This window comes from Garra rufa, chromosome 1, assembly GCF_049309525.1.
Source record: "Garra rufa chromosome 1, GarRuf1.0, whole genome shotgun sequence".
In the NCBI taxonomy this organism is placed as follows: Eukaryota; Metazoa; Chordata; class Actinopteri; order Cypriniformes; family Cyprinidae; genus Garra; species Garra rufa.
In genome coordinates, this window is record NC_133361.1 from 13443210 (window position 1) to 13454524 (window position 11315).

The following is an 11315-nucleotide window of genomic DNA, read 5'->3' on the forward strand; positions in this document are numbered from 1 at the left end:
CGCATTGAACTTCCGGTTGATAACGTGCGTAACCGAATATAAACGACCCCTCCCTTTCCGTGAACTATTAGCAATTAGCCGTGTGATTAAAAAGGTTTTTCATTAAGCATCGTTCTGTTGATATGGGTAGTAATTGACACGAAACTCAAATGCAGTAAAATAATATAAACCTACCTGTTGCTCACATTAAGTATTTTTTCCCTTGGTACAGAGTTGAAACACGTTAAATTATAGATGTAAAATAAGGAATTAACACTGTCAATCACAGAAACTAAACAGCTCCTCCCTTTCCGTGAGCTAAAATAACACACACTTCCGGTATTGTGTATCTGCGGCACTACCGCACTTTGAGATATGGGGGCGATAGAGAGCGCAAACACACATACACACAGAACCATACTTTGTCACCTTGTGGGGAAAGTGAAAAAAAGGCATGAGACACACCAGGAGAGGCTTATGAGGCTGTTTAAATGAAAATCGGTGTGGGGCCCACTATTTTGGGCCCCACAAGGCTGTTGGACCCCACACTGTTGGTGGGCTCCTTGTCACCGGGCCCAACAAAGTAAGAAATACAAGTACACACACACACACACACACACACACACACACACACACACACACACACACACACACACACACACACGTTGGGTTTACATGTTTTATGGGGACATTCCATAGGCGTAATGGTTTTCATACTGTACAAACCGTACTTTCTATCGCCCTACACCTACCCTACACCTAAACCTAGCCCTCACAGGAGATTGTGCATACTTTTACTTCATCAAAAAAAATTCATTGTGCATGATTTATAAGCCTGTTTCCTCATGGGGACCTAAGAAATGTCCCCACAAGGTCAAAATCTACTGGTATTCCTATCCTTGTGGGGACATTTGGTCCCCACAACGTGATGAATACCAGGTACACACATACACACACACACACACACACACACACACACACACACACACACACACACACACACACACACGTTTCGTTTAGAGAAGTTTAACGATGATTACTTTCATTTCTGAGAACCCCAGAAATGTGAACAATTTGCGGAACATTTACCAGCCCTAGGTCATCCAAGATGAAGATGGGTTTGTATCTTTGGGATTATTGTGAAGTTTTTATCAGCTCATTCTGACGGCACGCATTCACTGCAGAGGATTCATTGCTGGATCCGTTTTTTCAAATCTGTTCTGAACAAACTTGGATGACCTGACGGTGAGCAAATTGTCTGCGAATTTACAGTACGTTTGGGGTTGAACCATTTCTTTTTGTGTTGTAAGAAATGCAGTTATTTAATCTTTAAAGACTCTTATGGAAGTCTGCCACTAAATAAAAAAATAAAAAGATAACTTTGAGTTTTCAATCTCACAATTCAGACTTCTTTTCTCAGAATTGCAAGAATTGCAAACTCGAAATAAACTCACAATTGTGAGAAAAAAAGTCAGAACTGTAAGTTAATATCATGCAATTCTAAGAAATAAAGTCAGAATTGTGAGATATAATTGTTCTGCAATTATCAATTATCAATTATAATTGTTCTGTTTATATCTCAATTCTGAGAAAATTTTTTGAATTGTCAGAAAAAGTCACAATTCTGAGATAAAGAGGCAGAATTGCGAGATATAAACTCGCAGCTGTGAGGAAAAAAGTCAGAATTGCAAATTATAAACTTGCAATTGTGAGAAAAAGAGTCAGAATTGCAAGTTTACATCTTAATTCTGAGAAAAAATTTTGAATTGTCACAAATAGTCATGTAAGGGAATTAAGTACATTTAATTTAGCTCAAAGGGAATCGAATATGATTCAATAGGGAATTTGAACAGACTCGCTGTTTTACGGCTGTTCAGAGTCGACCCGCGATTCATTAAACGAGCCATGTAACAGAAACTCTGCAATGGATATTACTATCCAGAATATAGTGAAAACAGTATATATTAGCACAGTAGCAAAATCGGCAGTTTAAGACATTAACTTGTAAGCACAAAACACAAGATACTTATCTTTTCTAATAAAAATATGATTTTATTGGATAAACCTAACACATACAAACTAATTTAACATAAACACACGCATTCACACAGGTTGCAGAAAGAGAAAGTGAGGAAAGAATGAGTTTAAAGGAATGAAAATATGAAGTCCCAAGTTTATAGCAATATGTGTAATTGCTTAGACCTGAACAACCATAAATCACTTAATTAACCCTCGTATTGAGTCTCTCAAAGAGGTTATTAAACTTTATATCAAATGCACCAGTTCAGTTAGAACCTGGAGGTTACTTGTGTTGCCTTTTTCTGTGCCGAGGGAATTCCTTTCGCGCGTCGCTCCAGAAAGGGGGCCTTCCTGAGGTTGCTGATTGGTTGGTTCTGTGGTCCTTTGTGAAGTCTTGGGCGTTGGCTTGGCTGAGGATGCGAGTTGTGCGCTGTTAAAGTTCAGGTCAGCAAAGACGTTTGGGTCGGTCGCGGCTTGCACAAAACTTAACAAGAACACGAAACTCTCAACGAAAAGAAATAAAAGAATTAAAGTAAAAGACAGGAGTGTAATGATCTCCTCATGTTTCCTTTAGAGGAGCAGCTGGCATGCAGGCCAGGCAGCGTCGAAATGCGGCGGCACGCAGCCGTAGAGTAAGAGAGCAAGGGTATGGAGTAAGAGCGTAAGAGAAGAGTAAGAGGGAGATTTGATGGTGTCCTGGGTATTTAAACTCAGCTTTTTGACACATCCCAAATGGTGTCTTGACCAATTAGAACATTGTCCTAAGTCAGGGTACTGCTGGTTTCTCCTCCCAACCATAAATCAACAATGTTATCTTATCAGTCCCGTGGTCCCACCTTTCCCGCTCTTGGCAAAGTTAAATTTGGACATGATTTCGATAACAAGACTAAAATACATTTTACAAAGAACTGAATTATAGAAACATTTCAAGAATGCAATTTCAAGACCATGCATATCAAACACCAATATAAACCATTAAACTATTCAATAGTTATCAAAAGGGACATACACAATAAGTGATTAAAACATAATAGGCAAATGTGTGGGTTACATAAATGATAGGAAATGTGCATAGAAATGATGAGTTGCTCCTAAGTTCTTTAGCACCTTTTAGCTGTATATATATGGAAAGGCATATTGGATGTGTTCTGTGAGGAACAAAGAGGTCAAGAGGGTGTAGAAGGAATGTCAGGCTCTGTCCTCTGTGGGGGAGCCCACCAACCAATATCGCTAATGACTTTACTCATGTGATGTTCATGATGTGCATTTCTTTGACCATTAATCTTGGTTATTTGCCCCAAATTTGTGATTGTCAACAAGGGTCATTTTGTGTCAATGTTGCAAGTTCCTAGTTTTAAGCTTCTAGTTTAAATGGTTGCTTCGAGCTGGCTGGCACCAGGGTATCAAACGTCAGATTTATGATGGGGCCTCTTGTGGAATTTGAGTCTGTAGAAGTGTTTTAACTTCTAATCGAATCTCCTGAATTGTCTGATTCGCGCTGAGATCCTACAGTCACACAATTGCACAATTCAACCACACAATTGCTAGAAAAATGTCAAAATTGCGAGTATATTTCTCACAATTCTGAGATAAAAAAGTTCGAATTGCTAGATTATAAACTCGTAACTGTGAGAAAAACAAGCAGATGTCAGAATTTAAGTTCATATAATTCAGAGATAAAAACTCACGATTGTGAGAAAAAAAGTCACTTTTTTCTCACAGTTGTGAGATAAAAAGTCAGAATTGCAAGAAAAAAGTAAGAATTGTGAGATATAAACTCGCAATTCTGAAAAAAAATTCAGAACAGTGGGAAATAAACGCGCAATTGCAAGAAAAAAAATCCAAATACATGTTTATATCATGCAATTCTAAGAAATAAAGTCAGAATTGCAAAAAAAAAAAGTAAAAAATTAAATTTATATCTCAAAATTCAGAGATAAAATAAGTCTGAATTGCGAAATTATATCTTATAGTTCTGACATATAAAGTCAGAATTGGGAGAAAAAAGGCCAGAACTGCAAGATGTAAACAAAGAACTCTAAGAGTTTTAACATTATATTAACTACAAATACTTGTTTAAACAAGCAAATTTACCTTTAGTAAGCTATTTATCTTTTTTTTTTTTTGGTTACTGAAAAATGATACAACGCTGGCGCATTAACACAAAATGTTAGGAAAATATTTTTTGCAGTGCATACTTCACTCCTTCGTTTTTAATTCATGTTGCTATTATTATAGTGTTCTCTTTGACATTTTCATTTCTCTTTTCTTCATTTTCTCCCTCTTGAAATTCCTGGCTCAGCCTGAAACCCATTCAGCGGAATTACCCTCATGGAGCGGTGGCACATTTTTACTCACAATTACACCCACACTTCCTCACGCCAGGATCAAACAGCAGACCCACAGCCGAGAGAAAAGAGGTACGAGTAAGGCTGAGGATATAGAAGTGAGGGGGAAATGTAAATGCTTTTTTTCTTTTTTCGCCACCACCAAACCAGAAAAGTACAGTTAAGGGCCTGGGCGGGACGGTCTGGTTTAAGATGAATGGTGAGGTGCTTATGAATGAGTTAAAAGGTCAGGTGAAGGGAACTCACAAGAAAAGAAAATACAGATTTTTGGGAGGTGGGCCAAGTCTGGAATATTGAGAGACCAGTGGCACAGTGAGGTGGAAACAGACCCTGCCCAGCAGACAAACGCAATACACGATTACATACACAGACACACCCTATGCATGCAGTCATAATTTCATAACTCACACGCATTCCTATGGTGAAGGCCTAGACATCAAGGGTCAAAAAGCAAAGACTTTCAAAGGCCAAGAAAATAAGAAGATGAAGTTGTCCGTGTGTTAATCACAGAAAATTTTGTTTCGTTTTGACTCCACAATGCCATATGTTTGCCAGATGAGTGATGACTTTATATGGATTCCCACTCACAAATAAATAGTCCACTTCAAACGGGAAACAGGTCCCAAAGCCAGCCCCAATATGTAGGGGTTTGAGTGGTCCAACCACCTCACTAAGAGCGGGATGTGGCAAACCTGGATTTTTTCCTTTAACAGTTGACTATTACAAGAAAATGCTTTTCCAAGTAAGAATGACCACACTAATTAAGAGATATAGCTTGAAAGTTAAACTATTGATCATCTTAGAAATAAAACCTACGCTAAAGAAAAGTTGAGTAATGATGCAACTAAAAGCCAGCTGTCCACTTATCAAATACTAGAAACATATTCTTAATTCACTTTTTTTCTTCCTAACAACATGTCTAAACATCTTCATAACAAGATAATTACAAATATAATAAAATACAATATTTAATAAACACACATTTAAAAACAACCAAGGTTGACCAAAGTGCTGTGCAGAATAATAAATAGAGACTGTTCCAGAGTTTCTGAGAAACACCGTAATAAAGTGAATTACAATAATCTAAACGAGTTGTTACAAAAGCATGAATCACCGTTTGGAAGTTACTCTGTGATTAAAAAAAGGTTTTTATTTTAGAAGGTTGATGAAGATGATAAAATGCATGATTTTAGCAATACTGATTGGTTTGTCAAATCTTAAGATATGATTAAAAAGAACGTCCAGATTTGTAGGGTGGCAGAAAGCCACAGTCAACATCTAACACATAATTTTCCATTTTATTTTTGTTTAAATTTAGACAATTACTTCAGAGCCAAAGTTTAAAGGTTCACTGAAGTGCTTTAAAACATGAATCAATCAATCACCTTTATTTATACAGCGCATTTAACAATACGCATTATGTCAAAGCAACTTTACAGTATTAAATAGGACAATAGTGTCAATAGTGCAAAAGTTCAATGTTGCAGCAAAGAACTCATCTGGTTCCTGTAGTCTTGCACCAACAGCCTTCTAGGTGAGGAGTTCATTACTGAAGCAGCGTTATTCTGTGTTGACGTAATTTAAACTGAAACAGGAGGACAGGGCTGAACATATCAAACAGTCCAGCCTCCCTTTTTAAATAGCCAATAGCGTTTTGTTTTTATCACAGTTTGGGCCAGAGCCATTAAGCTCGGTAAAGCCACATTTGGCTGTGTATGACAGCTACAATCTCATCCATATCGCTATAAAATATAGCATTCTGTGTAGAATTTAAATGGGTCCGATATGTTTTGTGGTCTGTGTCGATTCACACATGTGACCCTGGACCACAAAACCAGTCATAAGGGTCATTTTTTTTATTGAGATTTATACATCATCTGAAGCTGAGAAAATAAGCTTTCAGTTGATGTATGGTTTGTTAGGATAGGACAATATTTGGCCAAGATGCAACTATTTGAAAATCCAGAATCTGAGGGTGCAAAGAAATCTAAATACTGAGGAAAATAACCTTAAACTTTGTCTAAATTAAGTTTTTAGTAATGCGCATTGCTAATCAAAAATGTATATGTTTTGATATACTTATGGTAGAAATTTTACAAAAAAATCCTTATGGAACATGATCTTTCCTTAAGGTGAGACACTGCAGGTGAAAAAACAACTAATAGTTATCACCTTACCCAGTTGATTGATTACACTGTTAATTGCAAATTGTTTTATATTACAAGTTTTCTAAAATGTTAGGTTTAAATATGCAAATGAGACATTATTTAATGAAATATGCACTAATTTGCATACATTTCTAGTACAAAAATCAAAACACTGGATGAAGTCAGTTTCAAAATTCTTGTTTATTATTTATTTTTTTGACATTTTAAAGTCAAATGTTTTTTTTTTTAAAGCGGGGATTTGGGATATCTCATTTTGTCACTCCGTAATTAAGAAAAAACTTAGAACAGATAGAAAACAATGTATTTTTTTATAATTTCGGAGGGAATAAAATGTTGTAGAAAATCAAGCTAATTATATATGAACAAATCCCTCTGTAAAAACCTTTAGTTCAGTGTAGGAAAAAATGCTCATTTTGAGAAAACAGCCTTTAAAAATATTTACTGTAATTGAAATCAATTGACACAAATAGATAGAGTGCTATAAAAGAATTACTTAACAGTGTCTTTTAGGTGTTTTCTTTCCACTAGTCTGAAAAAACACTTTATGAAACACCAAAAAGGCCAAAATCTCAAACTGGACAGGTGCATGAAAAAAACAAAGTTTTTGCATGCAGTGTCTCCCCTTAATATCCAAATATTTGGCATTAAAAATCGATAATTTTGATCCATGCAATGTATTGGGTGTTGCTACAAATATATCCGTGCTACTTAAGTGTCTCTGGCCTGGTGTAGACCGTTTGCATCCTGCAGTGGTTCATGTGAGACAGCGCAAAACCATACTTCTTTTGCCCCAATGGAAAGCATATTTACACTGAATCATGCCCTATGCACTATATAGTGCACTTGATGCCATTCAGCGTACCGAAAATACTAATTCTGTGAACAAGTGACCAATTTCAGGTGCAGATTCTGCATCTATTTATAGTGTAGGGGGTAGGATGCTTCGGATTCTAGAGAGCATTTGATTGGACAGAAAGTTTGATGAGAAGCTGAAGTGCAGGGTGATGTCATCAAAATCGTTGATTTAGTTTAAGTTTAAGTTAAGTTTTGAATGCTTATATCTTGTAAATGCAAATTTTGTCATTGTTTTGGAGCACATAAGCTTATACATAACCTTGAGGCTAACATATTCATAATAAAAGCCAAACAGGAAAACAGAGGTTTTAAACCATTTTAATCAATATGATTGAGAGGAAAATAGATTTGAGTATCATCAGCATATAGATGAAAGGGTTCTCTATATCTGTTAAAAATCGAAGCCGAAGGTAGCATGTACAGGGTAAACAAAAACGGCCCAGCAACCGAACCCTGAGGAACTCCACAATTAAGAGGTATACTAGAGGAGGTCTGATGACCAATATGAATACTAAAACATCTGTTATTCAGGCAAAAACTGAACCACTGTAAGACTCTGCCATGAAGGCTGACAGATATCTCCATGCGTGTCCACAGGACCTCATGGTCAACCAAATCGAAGGCGGATCTAATACTCTGATCTAATAAAACTAAAGCCATGGATTTCCCAGAATCAGCTTCTGTAAAAATATCACTTGAGACTCTTAAAAGGGTAGAGTCAGTACTGGGTAAAGCTTTAAAACCAGATTGAAACCTTTCATGAACAGACTGTAATTAAGCCAGTACTACTTTTTTTAGGGATTGTTGAGATAAAATGTAAATTAGAAATATTGCGAAAAATGGAAGGATCCAGGTTTGTTATTTAAGATATAGCTTCACCACAGCACATTTAAGACTGTTACACTGCAAAAAAATGCTTTTCTTACTTTTTTTGTCTTGTTTCCAGACAAAATATCTGAAAATTCTTAAATCAAGAAGTATTTTCTAGACAAGTAAAAATTATTGTCTTGTTTTCAGAAAAAAACATTCTTAAATTAGAAAGGATTTTCTAGACAAGAAAATTTTTTCTTGTTTTCAGAAAAAACAAGTCAAAATTAAGTGTGTTTTTGCTTAATAAGATAAATAATCTGCCAATGGTGTAAGAAAAATAATCTTGTTTTCTGTTTGAAATAAGACATTTTTTTCTTACCCCATTGGCAGATTATTTGGCTTGTTCTAAGCAAAAACTCACTTAATTTTGACTTGTTTTTTTCTGAAAACATGAAAATTTTTACTTGTCTAGAAAATCCTTCCTACTTTAAGAATTTTTTGATATTTTGGCTGGAAAAAAGACAAAAAATCTAAGTAAGAAAAATGTTTTGCAGTGTAGGGAAGGAACCAGTAGACAAACATTTAATAACCAATAAGATATATTTACATGTTTGCACTGAGTAGTGAGCTGCACTCAATCTCTTTGTACATGCATATAATGTACATTGTATGTGTACAGTAACAATAAAGGCATTCTATTCTATTCTATTCTATTCTATTCTATTCTATTCTATTCTATTCTATTCTATTCCATTCTATTCTATTCTATTCTATTCTATTCTATTCTATTCTATTCTATTCTATTCTAATAACAAGCCAGGACCAACTATGTCTATGAAGGAAAAGAGGCAGATAGTTGGTTTTAGGTGAGCAACAATTTCATTACATGAAATCAGATCAATAGGCTGAAACTAAGTAAAGAACCAAGTAAAAGAAAATAGCGGAGCATCATGCAAAATGTATACTGAATTAGACAGCTTAGATCTTAATGTTGTGATCTTCACAACAAAAAATCTTTCCAAAGTCGTCACAGAGAGAAATAGAGGGCTCTAGAATAGAATGCACAGAGGAATTTAAGACCGAGTTAATAGTAGAAAAAAAAACTTGAGGTTTATGACAATAGTTTGTGATAAGTTCAGACAAAATGTGCATTTTGCAGCCTTAGAAGCTTTCTGAAACATGTTACAGGAGTTTCTCAAAACTTCATAAGAAACCTGCAATCTGTCCTTTTTCCATTTGCATTCAGCCTGGTTTAGATAACTGATAATAAAACAATGTGTGTTAAACATAATTCAAGATATTTTTCATGAAAACTAGTGTTAACTACAAGTAAATATATCTTGTTTTAAAGATATTATAAAGACATTTTTATGGATATTATTGTAAAATGAAACCAAAATACAGAGGATCTCACTTATCTTCACTTGTTTGTCTGTCAGTGCTTACAAATTGATTAATAGTGATCATTTAAACAAGTGTAAGGACATTTTCCATTGATTACCAGTTACATGCAATATTGAAACGTCCATAATAAGAGCTCACTACACAAAACCAAGTCCATGATTGCATGAATGTGGCACAACAGAATTTGTGGAAAACTGGTAGGGCCGCAAACTCAAGACACAAGAAGCTCCTAAAAATAGGATTGATTAGAGAAAGACAACAGCATGAGGCAGTCTGTTTTCCATTGTATATCATTTAGATTATAGTAACACTGTAAAAGGACTGTAAGTTATTGGCTCTCAAACCCAATTAGGCTGCACTGAGACACATCCAAACTGTCAAGTGACTTATACTCTGCCAAAACAATGGCTCTCAAAAGCTCTAATGTCCTGTAAAATGTTGCACACGCTTACAGTCCTCCAAAGACAATCGCACATGAACTTCAGCTTACAGCACTGAAGTAAAACTTTGGCCCTGACCATCACAAGTGCCTCAGGGAGCTTTAATGCTCTGTTGTCTCGTGGAGCAGTGCACCATGTGTGTCCAAACATCATTGTTTGAAATGTTTTGAGTTACATCACATTTATACTTCATTACCTTAGAATCACATTCACACTGTTTTCTCAGATGCCTAATCTGTGTGATGAAAGCAAACGCTGGAGCTCATTTCACTCGGTCAATCAGAAATAAAACTACCGCCTCATTGCACCATCTGACTTCAATTATATATTTTACATTTAATTAAATACCGGTCTTGGTTAATGAAAGTTCTTGTAGCTAGCTATTAACCTCTCACCAACAGCACTCTGTCAACGGTGTATAGACGGAAGGTGCAAATTATGTTTATCATTTTTGATACAATAACCAATTCAGCTTAATTAGTGCAAACAGAAACAACAGAGACTGTTTAAAAATTAAATAATGTATAGCAGCTGTTCTGTGGACTGCAGTCTAGGTCACACATGTAGCTCTGATTTTATCACAAGAATAGAGGGCTTGCACTTGCGTCAAGATTTGGTCAGTTACCAGGATGCACGGACATATTGGTGATACTCGGATGTAAACAACAGCATGGATTGTGTGGTAAATATACTACTGAATACATTGTTCTGCTAATTTATGCTGTCTGAAACATGGGGAAAAATGTGCTTACTAAGTCATATAGAGAATGACTTAGTAAGCAGGAAAGAGTGCAATATTTTGACAAACTAAAGTTAATAAGGTGTTAAAGATGTGCAAGCAGTATTAATTCGGATATTAGCCTAATATTTCACCTACTGTACCTGACTGGAAATGATAAGAACAAACACAAATGTTGTCAAGATTCTTACCCTGGAAACAGGGGCGTAGCATCTGGGTATGCAGGGTATGCAGGTGCATATGGGCCCGGGCAGATTGGGGGCCCGCCGAGCCAAGGGGGAACTTTTTTTAAAAGAGGGAATGAGTCCTGCACGGACCCAGCTCTGGCCCGAGACGCTCAAGCCCAAGCTCTGCCCTTGTCCGACAACTTATCAGAACAGAGCCTGTGATGCAACCATTAAAATAGTTACGTTTTGTATTTTAATGGCTAGATTTCATTTAGTTGCTTTATTAATTTAATTTGGAAATATATTTGGAACATTTTATGTTTGTTAAATGCAAGCTTCAGTTTTTTTAAATAATGGCCAAGGTGTCAACGGCAATGAGTTGAGCA